Consider the following 24,994-nt stretch of genomic DNA (forward strand, 5'->3'; position numbering starts at 1 on the left):
TACATTTATTTCTGTGTCCACGCATTCATTTTGTCTTCTCATTAAACAGTAAGCTGCATGAGTGAGACCCTGTGTTCCTGACAGTATATCCACTACCTCAGACCTATTAAGTGTCAATATATCACCCTGACACTTAAAAATAACTTGTTAAATGGATCAGTGATCTTCAAACTAACATATCCGAAGTGGAAGTTTCACCATGCCCTCATACTTACTTTCCAAAATGTACATTTTTTTTTCCAGAAAATGGCACTATATCCACCTGGTTGATAAACAATTAAATATCATCTCTTACTAATTCCTTTCTCCTATGTCCTCATCCAATAATTATCACAAACTATCCATTCTACTTCTTTAGTATTTCTCATATTCAACTCTTTCTATTTCTATTACTACTATCATATTTTAGGGCATCTATCAATTTTACTTATATAATGAAATATTCTCCTAATTGGTTTTTCATTCCTTCATTCTTGCACCCCTTCTTAACCAACCTCCTTCTCCAAACCCATTCCCTACAATCAGACAGAGATCTTTCTGAAACTCAAATGGAAACATGTGTTTTCTTCCTCACATGAAATGGATCAACGATCCCCCATCTGCCTTAGGCTATCTCCTGTCCCTTAAGTTTGCTCATAAGGTACTCTGTGGTCTCACCCTTGTTTATCTCCTCCACCCCTTCTCTCTCTTGTCTTCCTCCACCCACACCTACGTAGTGCTCTATTGAGAAGCCACATGGTGCTCACATACACCCCACTCTATCCAGAAGCCACCAAATACTTTCTGTCCTTTGAATGAACTTCTGTGAATTTTTACTTGTTGTCCAGTCTTCCCTAATCACTCTGCAAGTTCCATCCTGGTGGTAGGTGGGGTACTGATAGACCTCTGCATACAGCAGTTGCACAATTGTTAATACGTTCACCAGTAGTAAACTGAGACAGCAAACCTGTGTAAGAGGATGCACAGAATGGACAAAGTATCAGGCACTTGGAAGTCTGAGGGTTGGGGAAGAGTAATGAAGAAGACAATGGACTTGGGTGACTGTTGCTGAGAGTAATAGATGTTTGGGGAAAAGACAAGGGAAGCCAGAGGTTAGCAATTAAGGTTCAAGGTGAAAGTCAGAGGGCCTGATGGTAGCATCTGCGAACAGAAAAGGCTGAGTCCCAACACTTAATCAAAGGGGTAGCAAAACTGAAGAAAATCAGCTCTGGAAGGTTTTATGTACCAAGGTCAGAACCCTGAAGGAGGACGGGCAGCATGGGTTAAAAGCTGGGCATCTGTATTGATGCACTCAAAAAACATGAAATCCCAGATGCCCGTGAACCCTCTAGTCCTGCCAAATTGGCCACTGCCTGAAGACGAGGTGGCCTCTGCCTCAAAGGTAAAAGTATGGTAATGTAAGGACAAATACAGGTGAAAAATAAGAAGCTTAATTCTGCCTGTTAAAATAAGGGAAGTTTCCTCCACTCCTCCACTTCTTAGAGCATTGACTTTAAGAAAACTTGTAAGTTCTTTCTCTATCACTTTGAAATATATGTAAATCTTTTTCAAGGCTAAATAAGCCTCTTATCAGCTTTACAACCCAGTAATGTCTTTTGTAAGAACCTGGGAACCATCTCTTTGAAATGTAATCTTCAAGGAATATAGCTGCCTTATCTCCCAGTTTCTGTGGGAAAGAAGGAGCCTAACTTCAGAAGCCCCTCACTCCAAGTTGCAAAACTACCTCTAGTCTTAACGATATGAGAGGCTTATTTGTCCCTTTGGATAAAGTCAATTAGCAAACACAGATGATAACTCCAATTAGCTGGTGAATCTGAGATGAACTATGTGTGATAAATGGTCTGTCAAGTCCTCTGACTTGATCTAGTTATTGATTAGCTTGAGAACATGTGTGTAGTGGTTTGTATTTGTATTTGCTTGGCTCTATAAAAGGATGAGATTTCTGCCTTGGCAATCTCTTAATGGATTTCCTGTGATGCACGTCACATTCCATTATAATGCTTATTCAATAATAAAATTGCTTCTTTCTCTTCTACCTCTGTGGAGAGGTTTTCTGGGTTGGAAGAAAATTTTGTTTTTAATTGTATTTCTCCAACAACTCCATGCTCAGTTTAGCCTCTTCCCTCTCTCTGACACTAGATCAATAACCAACAAGAGGCCTGCTGGGTCCGCTAAGGAAGACAGGGCCACACCAGAAGAGCTGCGGGACACGGTTAAGATAAACCATAGGAAAAGTGTGAGCCTGAAGTAAGTCTGAGAATGGTGGGTCAACGGGAGAAGAATGTAGAGCTGGATAAAGGAATTTTTCAGTATGGGAGCATTCTCAAGAGATGGAGTTTAACCCCTAGTAGAAGTCTTGGGAGACTTTTCTAATGTTACTGCTGGATGACATTTGGAGGCTTAGAAAAAGTGACGGCTCATATTAAATGTAGTTAAAATGGTAGAACTGCAGTGGCAAACGCTGCAGGATGGAATCAAAGGTTTGCTGAAGAGGGCTTGCTGAATTGGCTCTGCTATCTGAGATCCAAATACCTACCAAATGACCCTGCCTGTGGGAAAGATCTGCCTGATGCTCTCCCTATCCAAGCAGTAAGGACTGTTTATCTCAGTTTATCAGAGCAACATACTATATCTTACCAGCATCACTAAGAAGTGGTGCCTATCTTCTTAGGCTAGGGATGATGGTAGGAGAGACTCTTACAGAATTAAGCTCCCTGATAGCAATGGGAATAATAGGATTTCAAAGTAGGAGGACAGTTATTGTTCAACCTCCATGCGTGCAATTATCATAATGAACAGATAAAATGATGTGGCAGCCACCTGAGCTGCAGGAGTATTTGAACTGTTAACAGAAGATGACCTTTCCAGATCTATGGGTATCAGAAAAAGATACTGTCAATTTATACAATTAAAAGGATTCAAGCATGGATGACTTGGAGGCTGCGAGCGACCACTCCCATGAGAAGTCACAATCCCTTGCCTAGTTGCTGGACATGAGCCAGTTTTCAAGTCTGGAACACATTTTCTGAAGGAGAGGCTGAGTTTCAAGCAGAATGGACCCTAAAACACCATGGTAAGTATATATGGTAACAATTCCTCCAGTTCTTCCCCGAAAGATCTATGGCCACTTACTCAGATAATCATATATTCCTAAAAGGGAAATACTCATACATTTTGAGGTCTATTGAGCAGAGGACCTGAGTAGTCATTGAGACTTAGGAACACAAAGCATCATCATGTCCGTCTATGAGACAGTAGAAGGCATATGTGGGCCAGGTAATAAATGAACACTTGGCCCAAGTTCCACTCATATTGGGTCCACTGGGATGATGCACTCTACTAGTGGATTAGACATATTAGTAGTTAGCTTGGTTTGGTGAGTTAAGACTTCTCACAGTGGGAAAGACCAGGTGGAAGCTTTCTAAACCACTCCTACCCTTTGTTGCCCAGATAGTAAATCAAGCATTATATTGCATCCTGGGGTCTAGGTTAGAGATCAAAACCATCCTTTAGGACCTAAAGGTTACTGAGATGTTGCACTCCATTATACCTGCATTTAATTCACTGATGTACACAAGCAGTTGGCAAACGTTTTCTGTAAAGGGACAGATAGTAAATACTTCAGGCTTTGTGGAGCATACAGTCTCTGTCACAATCATTCAACTCTGCCTCTGTATCACAAGCAGCCATAGACAATACCTAAACAAATAGTGTGGCTATGTTCCAGTAAAACTTTACCTACAAAAATAGACAGAGGGGCCCACAGGTTGTAGTTTGCTGACCTGAAATCTAGACAATATTTTTTAAAAATAACTCATTTATTGAGAATTTATCATATGCCAGGTATGATCAAATTCTTCAACTTACTGTGTATTCCTTACTATAGCCATAAAATTAAATTCATTATTGTCCCCAATTTTAAAATACAGCTTTTTTTGCTTTGGGTAAAGTACAAAAAATATTTAGATCTTCAATAAGTAAGCAAACCAGTGGGAAAATAGGCAAATGACATGCCTAGGACATTCACAAAAGACAAAATTCCAGTAGCCACTAAACATATAAAAGACACCCAATGAGATACCGTTTCATAGGTATGAGTGTCCTAAGAGTAACAGATTATATTCTGTTCAAAATACTATGCTCCTGGAAGAGGAGTATACCTATCTATCCCACTAACGTCAGGCTTCGTATGTGACTTGAAACGGTGTGTGCTTTAGCGAGTGTCTCTCCCTGACATCAGGCTTAGCCATGTGAGTGTGCCCTACCCTAAGGGAGAATGATGTATGATCAGCCCCTTGACTTCAGGAGTGGTCATGTGCCTTGCTGTGGAAGATGAGGTGTAGACTGAAGTGACGTGTGTCACTTCCAAGCAGGAGCTCTAGGAGCCAGCTTGCTGCTGTGATTTCCTCTTCCCTCTGCCATGAGATAGACCATGTCCTGACAGAGGATGTTCCTTCCGCCAGGCTGACTAAACAAGATGTGGAATAAGGCAGCCGCTGACGAACGATGGGCTTGCAACAGGAGGGACGTGGGGAAAGGGGGTTTCTTATGCATTTGCACTGGTTGTAGGCAGGGCCACTTAGATGGGACTTGAACCTATTCGGCTCCTTGTTAGGGATATCACCTTGGAAGAGCTGCTAAACCTCACTCTGCCTTCATTTCCTAATCTGAGATAAGTGGGCTTTGAAGATGAATTAATACCTGTAGCACACCCAGAATAGCGCTTAGCACTTGGCAGAGTCAATGTTATTTCCATGATTCACTTCACTTAGGGAAATCAGTACTAGTTATGCTAAAAGCTGATTTGGAGGCGGCGGGGGCGGGGGGAATACAGGGGGTAGGGTGATAGAATCAGCAGCTACTTATAAAATTTGTTGCCTTTCTTTAGTCTTGAAATCTCCCCTGCTATTATTTCGTATCTGGATGTTTGTTTTGAGCAGGAAACCCTGAGGAACAAAGGGTCCAGCTTGGCAGATGGCCCCTCGGAGAGCTCAGGAAGGGAAGACGTGACAGCCAGGAGACTGAAAAGAGCTTTCTTACAAAGTAGAATGTGTATTCAAAGGAAAAAGAAAACAGTGTGTAGGAGGGGCAATGGGGGAGATAGGATTATCCGCAGGAAAGAATAAAAGAAATCTGAAAGTCATAGTAATTTTATCTAATCTTTGAATCTTCATATATAAAAAAGTAATTCTTTCTGATGCCCAGTGACGTTTGGTAGTGTAATCACTGTGATATTTACATATGAAAAGCATCTAGGTAATTATATTCTGACTGTTCCACTTGTGTGAAAAAGATAATCAAAACAAAAAGGGTCAGAAAGAACATACAACATTCATAAGCAGTCCAAAGAAGCTCAACCTCCAGAGAAGTGGGAGATGCTATTGCTAAATTTGAAGTGTCTTGTAGGTCCTAATATCACTGTTAGGATTTAAAGGAACCTTAGTGTTCATGTTAGTGCCACCAGCCTGTCTGGCATGTCTAATGTGGGCCCGGCTCTGCTCGTCTCTGGAGACAGAAAGGACAGTGAGAATGAGCGCTGGCGGCCTTCCTGGAGAACACAGGACTCGTAAACACGTAAAGACATCTAATCATAAAAGCCAATAAGCAGTACAGAAATACACAAAGGGGGAAGTAAGTCTGCCTTCTTGAGTCAGAAAAAAGAGCTTCAGGAAAGAGAAAAATCCCATTATTATAAATTCCAAAAAAAGTGAATTATTAAAAGTTACTGACGTGGCTAACATCAGCAATAGGATTTGAACTACAGACTTATTTTTTGTTATACAGAAGTCTGAAAATTTTTTTGGTTTTGCTCATCCTAGGGCCATGTATTTCCAAAATGTAAATTTAAAATATTCCCAGTTTTGGACTTCCCTGGTGGTGCAATGGTTAAGAATCCGCCTGCCAATGCAAGGGACATGGGTTTAAGCCCTGGTTTGGGAAGATCCCACATGCGGTGGAGCAACTAAGCCCGTGTGCCACAACTACTGAGCCTGCGCTCTAGAGCCCACGTGCCACAACTACTGAAGCCCAAGTGCCTAGAGCCCGTGCTCCGCAACAAGAAGCCATCACAATGAGAAGCCAGCACACCGCAACGAAGAGTAGCCCCCGCTTGCCACAACTAGAGAAAGCCCGCGCACAGCAACGAAGACCCAACGCAGCCAAAAATAAATAAATAAATTTATATTTTAAAAATTCCCATTTTTAAAATAGCATCAAATCTGAATTTTCATTAGGACAGAGGATTATTCTGTCAATGCAAGGATTAAAATATTGTTTCAAATTCAAACCTGGGGAAATTCAAACTAAATTAGCAGGATTAAATAGCTAATATGGAAAGCATATGGTAGAGAATATTTGGTAACTCATATGTATGGAAAAATGCCATTATTCTAAAACATTACGTCCTTCTGAAAAGAAACAGAAAAAAAAGGAATATAAACAATTAGTTTTTTAAGGAACCTCCATACTGTTCTCCATAGTGGCTCTATCAATTTACATTCCCACAAACAGTGCAAGAGGGTTCCCTTTTCTCCACACCCTCTCCAGCATTTATTGTTTGTAGATTTTTTGATGATGGCCATTCTGACCGGTGTGAGGTGATACCTCATTGTGTTTTTCACTTGCAGTTCTCTAATGATTAGTGATGTTGAGCACCCTTTCATGTGTTTGTTTGCAATCTGTATATCTTCTTTGGAGAAATGTCTATTTGGGTCTTCTGCCCATTTTTGGATTGGGTTGTTTGTTTTTTTGATATTGAGCTGCATGAGCTGCCTGTAGGATTTGGCCTTTTTGTCTACTGCTCTATTCCTGGCATCTAACAAAAAGCCTGTTATATTAGTCAGGGTTCTGCAAAGAAACAGAACCCATAGGATGTACATATTATATAGAAGGAAATTTATTGAAAGTAATTGGCACATGCAATTATAGAAGCTAAGAAGTCCTAAGATCTGCAGTCAGCAATGTGAAGACCCAGGGGTGCTGATGGTGTAGTTCTAGTCCAAGTTCAAAGGTCTGAGAACCAGGAAAGCCAAAGATGCAAGTTCCAGTGTGAAAACCAGCAGCCTTCAGACCAAAGAGAAGCAAATGCTTCAGTCCAAAGGCTAGAAAAAAAAAAAACAATGTCCCAGCTTCAGGCAGTCAGGCAGGAATTTTCTCTTCCTCAGGGGGGCGCACCCGCACTGAGGAGGGCAACCTGCTTTACTACGTCTACTGATTCACTTGTTAAAGCTCATCCAGACACAACTTCACAGACACACACGGAATAATGTTTGATCAAAACTCTGGTCACCCTGTGGCCAAGGCAAGTTGACACAAAACATTAACCATCACAGGTGGTAAACAATTAAAAGCCAATCAACACTGCTCGAATGAATGAAGAAAGCCATGAAAATAGACAAGAAAATGTGTAAAGAAAAAGCTGTATTTAAGTGCTGGATTGGAAAAATATTATAATTTCTTCCTAATGAAAAGAAAGGATCTTTAATCAAAGTAAACTAATGAAAAATATTAATTGAACCTCAACAGCCTGAGCTTTCCTGATTCTTCCAAATGATGATCAAGTGGCTTGGGAGGACGCGTTTCCCTCTCTGAGCACATGAGGTCCACACTTCACCATCTGGTTTGTGGCTGGCGCTTCCACTACAAACACTGATAGCTGTGAGGTTTCCAATTTCCACTGAGGAAGTGAACACAACCAGAATAGGATTCACCAGTCTCCTCACAGGCAGCTGGCTGCCTTCCTCAGCAAGAAGTCAAGGGACATTGTAATTCAAACTGTTTTCAATTTATTTCGACCTGAGAGCCTTGTCTCCCAAGGGATTCTACAATTGCCCTTGGAATGGTTGAACCTCCCACATGCAGTGAGAAATCTGCCTTAACTGCAAAACTTTTAGGTTGTCTTCTCACTGTCAGTGTGTTTTAACTAACAGCTTCCTTCCTATTGCTGGTTGCAGCTCCCTCATTTCACAGCATCATCTGACCTAATCTCTGTTTTGCAATATTTTCTACTGATACACGTGAACCTACTTCATTTTACCTAAAAGATAAAAAGAAATGTGTGTATAGGTCTATGTGACTTTCAGTTGTTTCAACTGTTGTAACTGTTAAATGAAATAATGAATGGTAAGGACTTATCTCCTTGGTATTATGCTGTTAACATTATTGTTATCTTCCATAAAAAATTACTTTCTAAATCAAAATAACATATTATAATCCAAGCAGTCATTTAAATAAAAAAAATCAAACAGTTGTATAGCACTCACTGTATGTTAGTCATGGTTATTAATGCTTTACATATGTTTATTAATTTGTTATAACAGACCTGTGGGTCAGGCACTGTTACTCCCATTTTGTAGATAAGAAACCTGAAGCACAGAGAGAGTAAGTCTTTTGCTCAAAACCATGAAGCTAGTTTGAGGTGGGACCAGGATTTAGACCCAAGCAGACTCCTTCTAGGAACTGTAGCCTCAGCCATCGTGCTATACCACTTTGATCAGTTTTGCCATGAGTTCCTAGGGGAAAATAAGACTCTCATCTTTACTTGGAGACTCTTAGTTCCTGAGATGCTAGAAATAATGACTTCTTGGTTTATATTCACATTCTCCAGGCCACCATCTAGTGCTGCATTGATTATCACCGTCAACATCAGCAGACTAGAGGCACGGAAATTTCTGGCCCTCTCACACGGCTCTTTGGGGGAAGAGAGTTGGGGATTCCTTTCCAAAACACATGATTTCTATTTCCCCCAAAAGCATGTCTTTCTCCAAGAGAATATGAGACGTTAACTACCTCCAACCCAAATAACATTTTTTCAGTCACTGCCCAAACAGCCCTCTGACTTCTTTCTTTACTGAATTGTGTCTTTAACATTTATCTATAATTTCTTTCTTGACCTTAATCTTCCTATGACCTTTCACCCGAAGCTGTGGACTCTAGAATTCGTTTTCGGTGATTGGCAAGCTCTTCTTTCCTATAACTGAAATCTTACTGGCCACTGACGTCTCTACAGGCCTGTAAGCAGAGACAGTCTATTCTCTTACATCCCAAGTACTTCTGGATCAAAATAGTGGTGTTATATCCTCCATGTTTCCTTATGCCATGTTGGAAGGGAAACTACTGTTCCTAAAAAGAAATCGACCTCTGAGGCTTATGCCACCTAACCATGCTACCTTCTGCTGTGATAATCGGTCAGTGTGTTCCTTTCATTCATTGAAGCCTTTGTTGTCTGGCTCAGGGTTTCCTATCCACCCATATTTGAACATCTTGGACTCCTAATTCCTTCATCTTTTCATTTCCAACCATCTCCTTTACTCCATCTCAGCCCTCTTAACCCCTTGATATTTTTTGTATCACCTCAAATGTATTCCTACCCCATACCATTCATGCAAACATCCCACACTCTCAAACCACTCGTACCCTCCTATCTTTCCAACTTCATCACCTCAGTATAGTCACTGCAATCATGTTTCAAAGGCAACAAAACCTTCACTTCATTGACCCCTCTGCTTGCGTCCTAGTCATTAGTCCCCTTTTCTCTTCACTTCCCATTTTATTGAGTTTAGGTTCCATGGAGCATCAGTTAAGCATCATATAAGAATTATTTTAAATACACTCTAAACTTCCTTTCCGCTTTGCCCTTTGATCACACTTACCTGAACAAAAAACACAAACCCCAAATCCCTGCCAGTAAAAATGTAGCTAACAGACCAGCAGAACTGGCATCACCTGGAGTTTGTTAGACAAGCAGAAGGTCAGGCCCACCCAGATCTAAAGAATCAGATTCTGCATATTAACAAGATCCCAGGGCAATGCATGTGTGGAAGAGTACTTGTTAAAACAAATGCCTGGGCCCTTACCATGCAGGTGTTCCTCTGTGTTTCAAAAATTAATCTTTCCACATGTACCCTGAATCCCATTCTCTTTCCCTTTCTAAAACGCTACGAACTATGATCTTCACATCAATCTCTCTTTCTCTTCTGAATCCTTCCCTTACTAATTTAAGCGTGATTTATTCCAGACTTCTCAATCCTGGCTGCATACCTCCATCATCCAGACACTTTCAAAAAATACTGATATTCAGACCAAATCCAGAAAATTAAATCAGAATTTCTAAAGATAGAACACAGATATGACTATTTTTAAATCTCTCTCCAAAGACAGCAAAAGGATCAGTGGTTGCCAGGGGTTGGGGGGTGAGTAGAGAGGAGGGGTAAGGACAGGGATGAACAGGCAGAGCACAGAGGATGTTTAGGGCAGTAAACATGATATTTTAATGAGGATTAAAGTAAGTAAAATGCATTAGAAGAGTGCCCGTTACATAGCTACAAAAATACGTCCGCAGTTATTTTTAAGTTTTAAAATTGTGCTTTTTCACATCTTCAAAATTTAACATAAGCAAAACCTACATTGAGGTGTTTCTTCTTCCTAATAGGAGCTGTAAAATGTTGACTGTTGTTTTAATTATTCACCCTAATCAGGTATATTTCTGTTTACCTGACCCTGCAGTATCCTTGAATATGAATATTCTATCTTTAATTCTCCAGGCCACAAACAACATTCCATGTGGGATATGATAATGGAGGGATCTTTTAAACTTCCTTCACTTAGAAAAACATATGGTTTCTCTCCTCTTTCTCTCTCTCTCTCTCTCTCTCTCTCTCTGTCACACACTCACACACACACACACACACATTCACACACACACACCAACATTAAACAAAAAGATTCAAATTCGAGCTTACTTTAAGAGAATAGAGAGAAGGAACTTTGAAAAAATATGAGACAGAAATTTTACACTAGACTGGACTAAATTTTAATAACTAAAAATTACTAGAATATTCTAGAATCTTCCCTAAGATGATATTAAGTGATGAAAAAAGATGAATCCCTGGAACACAGATTAAAAAAAAATTATTTGAAAAAAAATTATATGATTATACCTCCAATGAATTGTGACTTTTCAATAAACTTATAATTCATAAATATAAATTTTTTAAGTCTTAAGTTTTAATTACCATATTATTTTCATCTCCATTACATGGCTAATGGTAACCTGAATATTATATGATCCATTCTCTTCCCAATGCAATTTTTGGATCATCTTAAATAGATTGAATTTTAGGGATGTGGATAAAGTATAATGCCATCTTATAGTATTTACTACATTATTTTAGTAATATATACCCACAATGTAAAATAATACATTAATATGAAATATTACTTTTTATTTGTGCAATAGTTTATGCAAACTCTTCAAATGCATCTTTTTTTTTTAATCAAGAACAATTTTTATTAAGGCCACTAGGTTTACAATCTTTTAAAAACATCCCAGGATCTATTATACTATGAAGAGCAAGTACCAGGAAATAAACACCAAAGCATAACCACATACCAGGCTCTGATGTGAAGCAAGTTTCCTTTTGTCTCGTTAAATCCATCTTTTCTCCAATTTAGGCAAAGGTTATAGCAAAATATGAAATTTGTCATGAGTGGCTCATAAAATGGGAGTGGCTATGCTTCTGAATTTTGTTCACCTCACCTTCTAGGCACATTACGTTAATACCTAGATATCCTAGTTTTGCTCCCTAAGGGGTCCCAGCCGATAGTTCCAATTTTACAAAACAAACATACATGGAAACCTTGTCCTTGTAACTACTCCTGACATTAACAGAAGTGTGACTTATTCATAGGCTTAATGGGTTATGGAAAAACAGTGTATCATGTGTCAATCAAAATAGAGAAAAAATAAAGTCAGATCTTCCAAGACATAAATGCATATTTAAAATTTTACATTGTAAATTAACTATACTTCAATAAAAGAAGGTTAAAAATTTTTACAAAAAAAAAAAAATTTTACAGTAAACAAATATACTTCTAAATGAAGATTTCCCCATTTTTCCAGATAAGATAGTGTGGACCATACGTTATAATGAATTTTACATTTGACCTTATTTTTTCAGTAAATACAATTGTGAAAACAGAGTTACAAACTCTTCCTTTTAAAGAATTCTCCCCTCAACAGGAACCTCTTTCTAAGATTGGTTCAAGACACTTTGGCACACTGAGGTAGCAATGTCCAGGAAGATAACCTCCCCCATTTTTTCCTTTAGTCTGAAGTTTTAAAGTTGAAATAAGGTCTTAAAACAATCCTTTCACAAAAATAAGGCAGCTTTATGCTGTAAAAACATTAGTTCTTGGTCAAAGGTTATGTTCTGCTGTCACCACCTGTCAGCATCTTCTTTAAAGATCAGCTATTTTTCTTCCTAACGACACCTATATGCAGCTGATGGCTGTCCAGGTACGTTTACAGAAACAAGCTCCACTGTGGTCTCAGGTGCCCGAACATCTGAGCTGGTCCTAGTGATCTCTGCACATCTCAGCGGATCTTGGAGAGGCAATCCTGGAACTCTTCATCACAGTCGTGTTTGCTTTTGCCACAGGTCTCATAGCACCTGCAGTGCTGGTTGCAACACTTTGTGAACGCCAAACAGTGGACAGGAACATCCATTCAGCAGGGAGGGTTCATAACCCTAACATGGGAAAGGCTTCGATCGCTGCACTTACACTGGCAGAGCCTGTCCTTGCCTCCCAGGAGGTCCAAGACGGCATTCAGGTACATGTCTATCTATCTGGGGAACGCCCTTCCAGGTGGTCTTCAGGGGTGCCCTCCAGTCAGTGGTGTGGGCCTGCTCCTAGCACCTGAAAGCGGCAGTCAAGGGGAGGGGGAGGAGGGTAAGGATGAACTATTTTTCATCCTTAAAGATAAGTATTTGAGTTCTCTAACCCAGTTTTCCAGAGCACACCACCATGATTTCCATATAAGTTGTCAAGATAACCTTTTGAATAGAGGCATGGATGCTGTCACTTGAAGTTTTACCCAAAGCCAAAATCTCCCCTATCCAACCGATAATCTCCACTTAACCATTCTCTAAAGCCATGTTCACAATCACATCGAAGCTCCATTATCCTTCGAACAAGTTCCCAGTGATAATCACTAAATCTATGTTCAATTTCTTTGTCATATTTTTCACAATTATTTCAGGTGACCTTTATAAGCAACCAAAAATTACCACTGGGATTGTATCAGGTAAATCTGTCTTCTCCAAATTGTACTTTAACAATAAAGTTATGACAGTTCATCCTTTTATATGAATGACTTTATAGGGACTCTCTCATATGAGACGCCTTTCTCTTTCCCAAGGGAAATGTGGTGGAAAAGAAACCATACTTTATATCTAGGCATATATGAGGTATCTTACTTTATTCTCAACATTGGATTAGGAATTAAGTCTCTTTAAAAATGCTGCTGAAGGGCTTCCCTGGTGGCGCAGTGGTTGAGAGTCCGCCTGCCGATGCAGGGGATGCAGGTTCGTGCCTCAGTCCGGGAAGATCCCACATGCCGCAGAGCGGCTGGGCCCGTGAGCCATGGCCGCTGAGCCTGCGCGTCCGGAGCCTGTGCTCCGCAACGGGAGAGGCCACAACAGTGAGAGGCCCGCGTACCGCAAAAAAAAAAGAAAAAAATGCTGCTGATACAGTCTGACCAGCAATTTTCTGTCACTTGCCCTCTATTACTTAACCAACAAAACAAACAAAACCACTTTAAAAAACAAAGAGAATGAAAAGGACATTGAGTAAACAGGATTCACAAAATACTTTTTTTTTGATGCATCAAATAAATACTTTTTTTGATGCATCAAATATGCATCAAAAAAAAGACTCCTTCTTTGTCAAGTATTTTGACATAGAATAAGAATTTTAAAATATATTTTAAAAATCTAATATATATATAGTGTTTGTTGTGTTATTCCTGCAATACCAATATTTTAACAATTTTAGAAACAATATGTCATTACAAATTTTAATGAAATGAAAATACTTTAGAGTGGCAACCTAATAAGTCAAGCTAATAACATCAATTCTAGAGAATAATATGATGTTCAGAGTAAATATATTTGCATTTAATAACTTACCAAACCTGTTGCTAAGTATATACTCTAGAGAAACTCTCAAAAGGTTCATAAGGAGGTACTTTGGGCCTGTTAATAGCAGTTCTGTATGTAGTATCAGGAGGATTGAGGACATTTACATACCCATCTCTGGGGGGAAAGACTAAGTAAAAGAAATGAGGAAAAAAAAAAAAGAAATGGAAGAAGGGTATGACATACCATGAAAGAGGAGCAATGGACTAGATGAACCCAGCAACATGACTAGATGTTAAAATGATTTTAATATAATCCTGACTGGAAAAAATAAGAAACAAAATGAGGCCTATACCACAGTAATATATTTTAATTACAAATACATGCCCATCAACATTTACATAAGGAAAACTTAAATAAACACCTGAAAGATTCAAGGCACTGAACAAATGGATATATATATATATGTCAGACACATATATACATATATATGTCTTTACTTGGATGGGACAACACAAATTGCAAAGAAATATTGAACTTAGGCACTATTCGTGATATTGTGGTTGTAATTCTGAAATTATATTTGTATATTATGTTATTGAGCAAATGAATAATATATTGTTGTTGGGTGTGAGGTGTTCACTGGGGAAGAAGGGAGACATAAATGTAGAAGGGAAAATGGTGAGAAAGAATTTAGTATTGAATTTTAATTATAAGTATTAATATGGACTCATATTTTCTAAAATATGTGTATATTTTACTGCTGTCCACAGAAATAGCCCAGGAGTAATAAGATCTCACTAGCCATGAACAATCCCGATCTTGGTGCCTATGTCCATTTCTCACCAAAGTAAACTAAGGCTCCTTGGAGTAATTTCATATGTGGGACAGAGAAAGTACAAGATGAATAAGTGAAAGTACAATAACTTGTTGAACGAGAAAGCACTTAAAGAGATAACAGCGTCATATCAAAAGCATCTAGAAGCCACCTGAAGGGATTCCACATTCCAAATTTAGGTCAATTTGAGCACTAAGAAGAAAAATGATAAGGGATTTTGACACACTGAATTTTTCAAAATGAATGGATTAAAAGAGGAGGGGGTATCTCATAAAGTGTGTGTGTGTGTGTGTGTGTGTGTGTGTATATATATCTGAATCACTTTGCTGTACACCTGAAACTAACACAATATTTTAAATGAACTATACTGCAAAAAAAAAAGAGGAGAGGGTAGAGAGAAGAAAAACTCTTCTTTACAGATGAATGCTAGGATAACAGTTAGAAAATAATTGTTTTGCAGCTCCCAAGGTAATAAGAGAGAGACTTAGAGAATGACAGACTGATGAGGCAACATGCTAAGAACTGTAAATCTAAGTTCTTCATTTTACTCCTCTTTCAACATTCCTGTAGCTTTGTAAATTTTACAAATAAACAAAACAAATTTTAAAAACAGACACACAGAATGCTACCACGTTTCTCAAGGACACGTGCAAAATAAGGATACAGATCAAACACTATAATAATTGTTTATGATGGGACAGGAGAAACAAGAATATTGAAACAGGAAAAAGAGATCGTATTTCACTGTAATTTGAAATGACAGAAAACGCATGAAGATACCATTTTGCTAGTGGAGAACAAAAACAAAAATAAGAAAAAAATGGAATCATATTTCAAGATAAATTGAGCCCTAGAATAATATGTTTTATTTTAACTCTTTCTTCTTTCATCTTTTATCTAATCTAAGCCTTGTTTATTAATTTGGTACACAAAATACCACAAAATAATATTTTCTTTTGTGGCGAACAACAGTATAATACATATTTACTCAGAAACATAATTGCATAGTGAATGTCCCTTGCATTTTTATTACATTTAACACAGAACTTCAACAGGGGAGTGTGAGCTGGAATGATCTGAGACAGAAAGGGCCTTATCAATTGGTATCTTTATATTAAAAAATTCATTTACTCAGAGAGAAAGAGATTTTGAAAACTTGCTATTATCTCCAAACTTGTGAATTTTTCACTTCTTTCCAGAATAAATATAATAGCTTGAAGTAGTAATACCATGGATATTTGCATATGAAAAGCATCTACTTAATTACATTTTGACTGCCAAACCTGCCCCAAATAGGAGGATGAAAACATCAAAATGAAAGGATACCAGACCATCAAAGCAAGAAGCAGACCAGCAGGAACTCCAAACATCAATAACAAGTCCCAGTAAGACATAATACATCAGCACTTCTTAAGCCTAGATCAACTGAATCATACTATTTTTTTCTTTTTTATGCAAAACAGAAGACTAAAAACCTTTTAATAAAAAGTGTCTGCCTATGTAAGTTGGTTATAAGAAGAGATTCTTCTGGAATCTATACACTGTGGAATCATTACAACTGGGTTCCTTCAAGTTTTAGGATTATAACACTTGGGAAAGACTTCAAGAGACAATGAAAAACGGGGTGAGGGGTTGGGGAGGTGACCCCCCAGTGAACTGCCCAAGCCAGCACTCTGTAGTCTATCATCCTCACTCCATCGGTCTCCTTACTTGAAGTTCCCAGTGCCCAAAACGGTCACGCTTTGCACGTAAAGGAAACCCTAACTGAAATGGTGGTCTGCAGCGCTCAGCTTTGAAATACTAACTTCAACAAGCTGAACCATCATCCAAGATTGTTTCACATTTGTAAACCATAGTATGCTTCAGGAATCCCTTGATAAAGCTCCACGAAGATCAGGAAGCTTAAGCTTCAGAACCCGTTACACATGCTCTTTATGTATTCAAAACTATGTATCATTTTCCTTAAAGAGGACACCAAAATTATCAGCTTTTGGAACCACAAGGCTTGGATCTATTAACTTAGTTAAGCAAGGAGACCATTAGACTCAGGTGGCTCTACTGAGGTAAAGGCCTATATAAGCAAACCAAAATCTAAGGCTGTAAATGCCTCAAGGTCACAAAACGCTAAGGACAACCAATCACAAACAGCCAACGAGGCTCTAAGCTACAGCCAACCAATAATTCCCTTACTTGGCTTCCACACTTCCTCTATCGAAGCCTCTCCTCAGCGCTTGTCGGCGGAGCGCGCCTAACCACTGCCAGTTTGCTGCTGCCTGACTGGAATGGATTTTTGTTCAAATAAACTCTTAAAAACATGAATATGCCTCAGCTTGTCTTTTAAAAGGTCTATGATCAGAAAAACCAACCAGAGGGACCCCAGCAGCCCCCAAGAGCCCCGAGCAACCAGGCGGAGGTACCTGCTGAGCTCCCTGGAGCCGCTGCCTGCTCGCTGCCTCTGGAGGGGTGGGGACGTCCCCTCGGGTCCCGGTCCTCGTTCAGCAGCTTTGCGTCACGAGCTTTCAGACTGAGCATCTTTTTTTTCCTAAACTGGGTCCCGAAACCAACTGGAGTTGGCCTACTTCCGACTAAGAAACCGGAGGGGGTCCAGGGTCGCATCCGGTGCAACTAAGAAAGCAGTCCGGGTTCCAGTTCTGACGGAGTCCGGGTCAGACTGGTTCCGACCTAAGTCGGACACCGGCCGGCTCCAGCCTCGGACTGGGTCTGACTAAAACTGGGCTGGGCCCGTGTGAGGCCTCGGCTGAATAAAACTTTATTTTAAGGCTGCCCAGCAGGTACCCTGACCAAGAATGATCATGAGTTACGGTGGCCACAGAGGAGAACTTTTTTTTTTTTTTCGGTAAGCGGGCCTCACACTGCTGCAGCCTCTCTCATTGCGGAGCACAGGCTCCGAACGCGCAGGCTCAGCGGCCATGGCCCACGGGCCCAGCCGCTCCGCGGCACGTGGGATCCTCCCGGACCGGGGCACGAACGCTTGTCCCCTGCGTCGGCAGGCGGACTCTCAACCACTGCGCCATCAAGGAAGACCCACAGCAGAGAACTTTTAACCGAGGAAAGCTCGTCCATTTAGGAGAGGACCCCTAGGAAAAGGGCCTCAGCTGGGCACTCTCTATGAAGGGAGGAGGGAAAATTATTTTCCTCGCCTACAGTTTCCGGTGAACAAGTGAGACCCTCTGGGATGCCCCGCTCACTCTGGAGCCTGCAGACAGCATCCCGGGAAAACTGGCGAAGCCGACAAAGTCCGCTCTCCCAGCTGTTCGTCTGTGTGCCTGCTTGCGAGAAGGTAAAGTTTCAGTGTCCCTTCCTTTCCAAATTCAGGTTGGCAGGCAAAAAGCATTTCCAAGAATTAGATCTTTGAATTGTGATTCGTGAATTTGCTTTCAGGTACTCACTGGTTGTCTGTTCTTCTCCCGGGGATAGCTCTTTCCTTCTTGTTGATCTTGTTTTGTGTCCTGAGAACTTTGCTTGGCAACTGTCAGATTGGAGGCCCACAAGATATGACTGCACAGAAGTGTGGGTTGCACCCCATTTGCAGCTAGAATCCTACCAACTTTTGCCAGCTCTCGGGAATTGTCTTGAGTTTTTCTTTCTTTTGGTTATTTTTGAAAGTGGCTCTGGATCTTGGGAGGGTGTAATCTTTTGCACCCTCTTTGGGGACCCTTCTTGTATCCATGGTATTGTTTAATAATGCTAGGAATATTTATTGTTTGTCCTGGCTGATACCTGACAATATGTTCAAAAGTTTGTGTGTTTTTTTTAGCTGTAAGGTGAGAAGTTGACCAAATTGCAAGTTGATATTCAGAGCCTGATAGGAACTTTTTTTTTAGGCATTCTCCCCTGAGCTAGAATGAAACTAGGTACCCAGAGAGAAAGAAGAACATTCCAAAGACAAACATGTCTAAATCTAGAACACAGGAATTTTTCCATCTTAGATTTCCATCTTAGCTGAAGATTTTCTCCCTCCTATAAAGAAGCAAACTGAAGATAAAGTACTTGGATGGCTGAGTCAGCCTAGATAGCATTCAGGTTGCAACCCAATTCCTTGAGAAATTATAAACAATAACTGCGCTTGTCTTACCAGTCAAGTTTTTACAAGAACAGAAATGCAGCTCTAGAAACAATTCAAAGCCCATGTATCCTTTATACCAGTCCCCAACCTCCATTTCCCACCATCTCAGAAAGTTTGTAGATACTACAGAATTCTGGATTTAGGGAACAAAGGTCCTTGAAGGAACACGAATTCTTTCCCAGTGCTTTTGAGATGTAAATGTTTTACTCAGTCTTCTTTAGGAACTGAGAGCCGAGTCTTACCAGAAGGAAAAAAAAAAAAAAAAACCAGGAAACGGCTATCTGGAAACTAGGTTTAGGAAAAATCTTAAAAATCTCCACAAGTATTAGTAAAAAGTTTAAGACATCAAAGAAGGTAAATCTAAGTTCTGGCCATCTGCCAGAAACACATTCTGGGTTCCACTGTTCTTTTATAAACTAGTGAGTTTTGCATTATCATGCCCATCTCATGGCTAAAATTTTAAAACAAAAGCTGTAAGATCTCTGTTTGCATCTGTCTGTTTCTATATGTCTATGCATGTATGTTATGGCTGTGTGATATTATGTATGTCTTACATGTTCAACCTAAGATTTACTTTGAAAAGATTCAGGAAAGTATATTTTTTAAATGCCTTATATGGTCAATCACTATTCTTGCTGCATTTAAATAAATAATTAGGCAAAGTTTAATGAGATTCAATTTATTGTCCAAACAGATTAATCTTACTGTGATCATCTTTGATAGAAGTGAGGGTGATTAGATGGAGGAAAAAAACTGTGTTTCAGTAGAAAATTATAAAACAACCTGTGGATATCAGATTCTTGTCCTGTTCATTGTCTTTGAGGTTTTGTTATGTATCCATAAACTGAACTGGATCCTGAATTCTTCTCCTCTCCTCAAATAGCTGGCTAAAACTCTTCAAACAAATGTTTCTAACTTCTCCTACCCTTCTGATTTGGAATCACTAAGCAAAAAGACTGCCCTTGAGCCTCCTTGGAAGGGGCCATGCCAGCTTCTCCTCAGCACCCAGAGGGCAGCCAAACTTCAGGGACGTGAACCTTGGGTCCACTTCCCCCAATTACAAAGGGCTCCTCCCTGACTAGGGAGGTTCCTTCCCACAAGCAGGTGGCATCTTGAGGTGGACAGCTCTCCCAAGACCATGGATCAACATTTTCACCTTCAGTATGAAACTTTTATCTCTTTGCCTTTCTGCTGCTTGCCTCTTCTCTCTGTTAATGGACGGGAAGCAATGCTTCTAACTCTGGCAACTACTGCTGAATCCACTCTTAAGGTCATAGCTGCACAGCAAAGTCCCTAGACCTTCTTGCTACGATGGTTTTAGATAATGGAATTGATTTAGATGACTCATTGGCTGAACAAGGAGGATGTTTACCATCGTAAATATCTTCTTCAGTACCTGGATCAACACCTCTGGTATTGTAGCAAATAGAAGAAATTAACAGAGAAGCCACTTGGCTAAAACAGGTTGATGCCTCTTTAGGTACATTTTTTGATTAATTTGTTACCAGCTGGTTTGGTTCATGGGGGCCCTGGCTAAGGAGTGTACTTCAGTCTCTTGGTATTGCCCTCCTAATGATTATCTATTAGGAGTAGATTGGTAACTATAGTAGTTACAGACTACTACCTAATAGTAGTCTCCCTGGTGAGCTGTGTTCTCTCAAAGGCCTTACATGTTCACAGTTATCAGCAGGACATCTCATGGTCTCACCACACTTAAGGAAACTGAAACAAGATAACAATGAGCTGCACAGCAAAAACAATTCTTCCAGGTATCTGACATCATCACCTATGAATTCCACCATGAGACAAGAACAACGTAACTCTGATGGTGACTAAGGGTGGCACTAAAATCAATACATAGTCAGTCTCTCATGTACGAGAGTATGACCAAAAGGGGGGGAATTGTGAAATTAATCGGTCAAGGAGGCCATTAGACTGACGTGGCTCTCATGCACTGGTGGCCTATATAAGCAAACCAAAATCTAAGCCTGTAAATGCCTCAAGGTCACAAAACGCTAAGGACAACCAATCACAGCCAGCTAGGCTTTAAGCTACAGTCAGTCAATAGCATCCTACTTTGCTTCTGTACTTTCTCTTTAAAAGCCTCTCTCAAAGGTCCATTGGGTAGAGTGCCCAATTCGAAGCGCTTTTTGCTCAAGTAAACTCTTAAAATTTTTAATATGCCTCAGTTTATCTTTTAACCAGTCCATCCATGTGCCTTATTTCCCAAAGCCAAGAGAGTCATCCAAAAGTAACACAACCCTACTCAATAAATTTCCTCCTCCACATTGGCCAGCTGAGCTTCCTGCAATTGTCAGGAGGAATAGACTGACATTTTGAACTCTATAAGGTAGAGGGTGTGCTGAATGTAGTGAGATAAAGATTTCACAAATCATATGAGTTCCCTTTAAAAAATGCATGCCATCAAGTTCCAGGGATAGGGATAGTAATAGCTATTTCATTTAAGTTGTGAGGAGGTTTAAATGAGTTAATACGTAAGAAGTATTTAAAAGAACAACCTGTTACATAGAAAGCAATCCATACCTGTTCACCATTTTTAATCACTGTTTTTGTCGTTGCTGTTTTCAGTCCCTTGGTATCTTTTACAGGCAGACAAATTAACTTTGATGAGATAGTTTGAAGCAACATTAAAAAAAGAAAAGAAATATATTGAGATGTGGTAAAGAGATCCTGTAGGAATGCAGGCAGAGTGGTTTCTCATTCAGGAAAATGGAAGGCAAACACATCAGCCTTGAGAGGAAGCCAGGGGCTGAATGCTTCATTTTACTGGAGAAGTACGAAGCAAAAATGAATCATAAGAAAGGTTTTCACATGAATGTGGTAGCCATACAAACAATAACAACAAAAACATTGCCCAACAAAACAATGCAAAAAGAGCTATTTTGTCAGTAAATATATAGGAAATGGTGAGGGATTCTAGAGTAGAGTTACATTGAAGTTTTGAGCCTAGGTACCAACAAAAAGGTCAATATATTAAAAAATAATAGTAGGGTACCTGGAGATGGCTTTTAGAGGGGAAAAAGATCTATAGGTGATGGTGGACTGATTGGAAAGGTGCCATAGGGATCTGGAATTCTGGAGAACTCAGGGCTGGAGATACAGGTGGGATTCATGTGATAGGTAAGTATTGATGAAATTAATTTTGTGGTAACTCTAGAGTACAGGTGATTTTACCAATGGATGGAAGGTAACAAAGTAGAAAAATCCAAATGAAAACCCTAGACAAACATGCATTTTTGTGGATTTGGAAGAACAAGTGACAGTGACAAAGGCATAGAGAGCAAGGAAGGAGAGAGAAGTTCCTAAAGTGAGTCTAGGACAAAGTAACTCACTGAGACTGAAGAGAAGCCAAGGATAAGGAAAAGTAAGAATCGAACTTTGGATTGGGGAACTAGGAACCCAACCATGAAATTTAAGAAAGAGATTTCTATGGAGAGGTGTAGGTAGAAGTTAAATTGCTTAAACAGTAAAGAAAGGCATGGGTCACGTGGTCAGGAATTTTGGTAGTGAAAAGGAAATAAAACCATTATCCCAGCCATGATGTTATTTAATCCCAATAAAGTCTATTGCAAAACTTTTCCAAATCTGTCTCCTATACTCCAGACTCTCTTCATTGGAATCTGTTGTAAACACTTCATCTTAGGAATCTTTCCAATGTGAAGATAAAACAGTAACTTCCTTTTTCAAACATATTGATGACTTCATTGTGTAGTTTGTGTGAAATTCTTCAGACTAGCCTTTGAGGCCCTCCAACATATAACATAAATATGACTTCCCATTTATTCTTTGGCTGACTTCCACACCCATGTTCTGCATTCTCATATGCTTCCACCCCGTCCCAAGTGGTACTTCCTTCATCTGACCTTTCCTGATCGTTACAGACTGTGCCCCCTGCAGCATCCATATATGTTGAAGTCCTAATCTCCAGTGTATTTGGAGATCAGGTCTTTAGGAGGTAATTAAGGTTAAATGAGATCATAATGGCAAGGCCCCAATCCAAGTATCCATGCTGGCTTTATAAGATAGCCTTATGAGAAGAGGAAGAAAAGAGAGAGAGAGAGATTGATTTCTGCAAGCACACAAGAGGACTCAGAGGAAAGGTCATATGAGTTCAAGGAGGCAATCTGCAAACCAGAAAGAGAATTCTCATCAGAAAGCCAGTTCCGCTGTAAACTTGATCTTGGATTTTCCGTCTCCAAAACTGTGAGAAAATGCATTTCTGTTGTTTAAGCCAGCCAGTATACGGTATTTTGTTTTGGCAGACTGACTCGACTAATACATTGATCCAAAATGAGATATCACTTGCTTTTTTTCTCCATCTATAAAATTCATTTTTGCTAAACTGTAGAGTGTTATGTATATTTTTGTAGCTGTCTTGTCACAGATATTAGGATAAAGTTTATAGATGGCAAGACATATAAAATTTTGTTTTTGTTACCCCCATATATACTACATCTGCATATTCACTCTACAATTAATATCCTGAACTGAAATTATAAAATTTCTGTAATTCTAACCAAGTCAGATTCTATTAATAGAATTACCTTGCGTGTATGAATTGATGATGGAGTCTCCTCTCTGAGAAGTTAAGACTGAATGTTCAAGCCTAATTTTCTAAAAATACTGTACTTTAAGTCTTTGCATTGCATTATTGTACAGACAGCCCTGAAAATCTATATGGATGTTAAAAACAAACAGCAAACTCATGTTTATGTAACTGTGTGAAACTGGAGAAGTCACTTTCTTCTTGGACCACATTTTACAGACCTAAAAATGAAAGTAGGTAGAATATGACCTCCAGTGCTCTCAGTGATTATCACTTATGGGTCTATGGATTTGAGATGAATAAATTAATACCCACCAATTTGTGATGTTTTCATTGTAGCACTGTCTTAAGCTATGACTTTATCAATAGAGTGGTGAGAGCACTTTAATTTGCTACTGTGTTGACTGTGGGGAGAGATTATTTGCAACACTGTCTGTGAGATTTAAAGGAACAAGAAATAAATAAAAGAATCTTCAAAATACGCTAATCATGCTCCTAGTATTTGCTAAAGCATTGGATGCTTCAGTACACTGTTGTATCTCTACAACAATCCTGTCTCATTGGTACTAGGACCTCATCTGCAAGTGAGACAGCTAAAGTTCAGAGCACTGGAACTAAATTTCTCAAGATTTTATATATGTGTGTGCATATATATATATATAAAATATTATATAATTATACATTATGTAATATATTGTACAATATATTATAATGTTAATATATTTATATATTATATATTACTACATTATGTAATATATAACATATGTTATAGTTATAATAATAATATATAATAATATGATATAATATATATAGTTAGAGATGGGATCAGTACACTAAAGCCTGTGCTGTTTCCAACATTCTTTGTTGACTAACAGCTTTAAAACAGCATTTACTTTTATATTGTAAAATTATAAAGAAATTAGAGAAAAGATGATTATTTGAAAGCATGAGTTATTATAAGCTATCACTTATGTTATGACAAAAAGTACAAAGAAAAATACAAAATAAGGTGTTTCTTGCTAGACTATATATTAAAAATTTCTTATATTAGGTTTACTCTTTTCATTTTGTTTTTTTTGATATGTGTGGTATATTTCCACACAAGGAATAAACTGATTGCCACATATCTTTAATTTAACCTTGAAACCTGACATATTATGATGAAATTCATTTGCTTCTAAGTGTTGTGCAGTATAAGTTTCAGTCATCAAATTATGAAATTCAATATTTTTTTTTCTTCCAGGTAATGGAAAATTATTAAATAAATGACATTTTGGCCCACTATATTACATTTGGTGGTGGGTCATAGATAAGAGTGGAAAAAAGCAAAAATCTAAAGCATTTACATATTTTAAAAGTAAGACTGCTGCTGTTTTTAATCTGTGTAACCTCTGATGGTTTTGTTTTGTTTTGTTTTTTTTAACTAAAATTAAAAAAAAAATTCTTGGGCTTCCCTGGTGGTGCTGTGGTTGAGAGTCCGCCTGCCAATGCAGGGGATACGGATTCGTGCCCCAGTCCGGGAAGATCCCACATGCCGCGGAATGGCTGGGCCCATGAGCCATGGCCGCTGAGCCTGTGCGTCCGGA

Source organism: Grampus griseus (assembly GCF_964374135.1).
Source record: "Grampus griseus genome assembly, chromosome: 12".
NCBI lineage: Eukaryota > Metazoa > Chordata > Mammalia > Artiodactyla > Delphinidae > Grampus > Grampus griseus.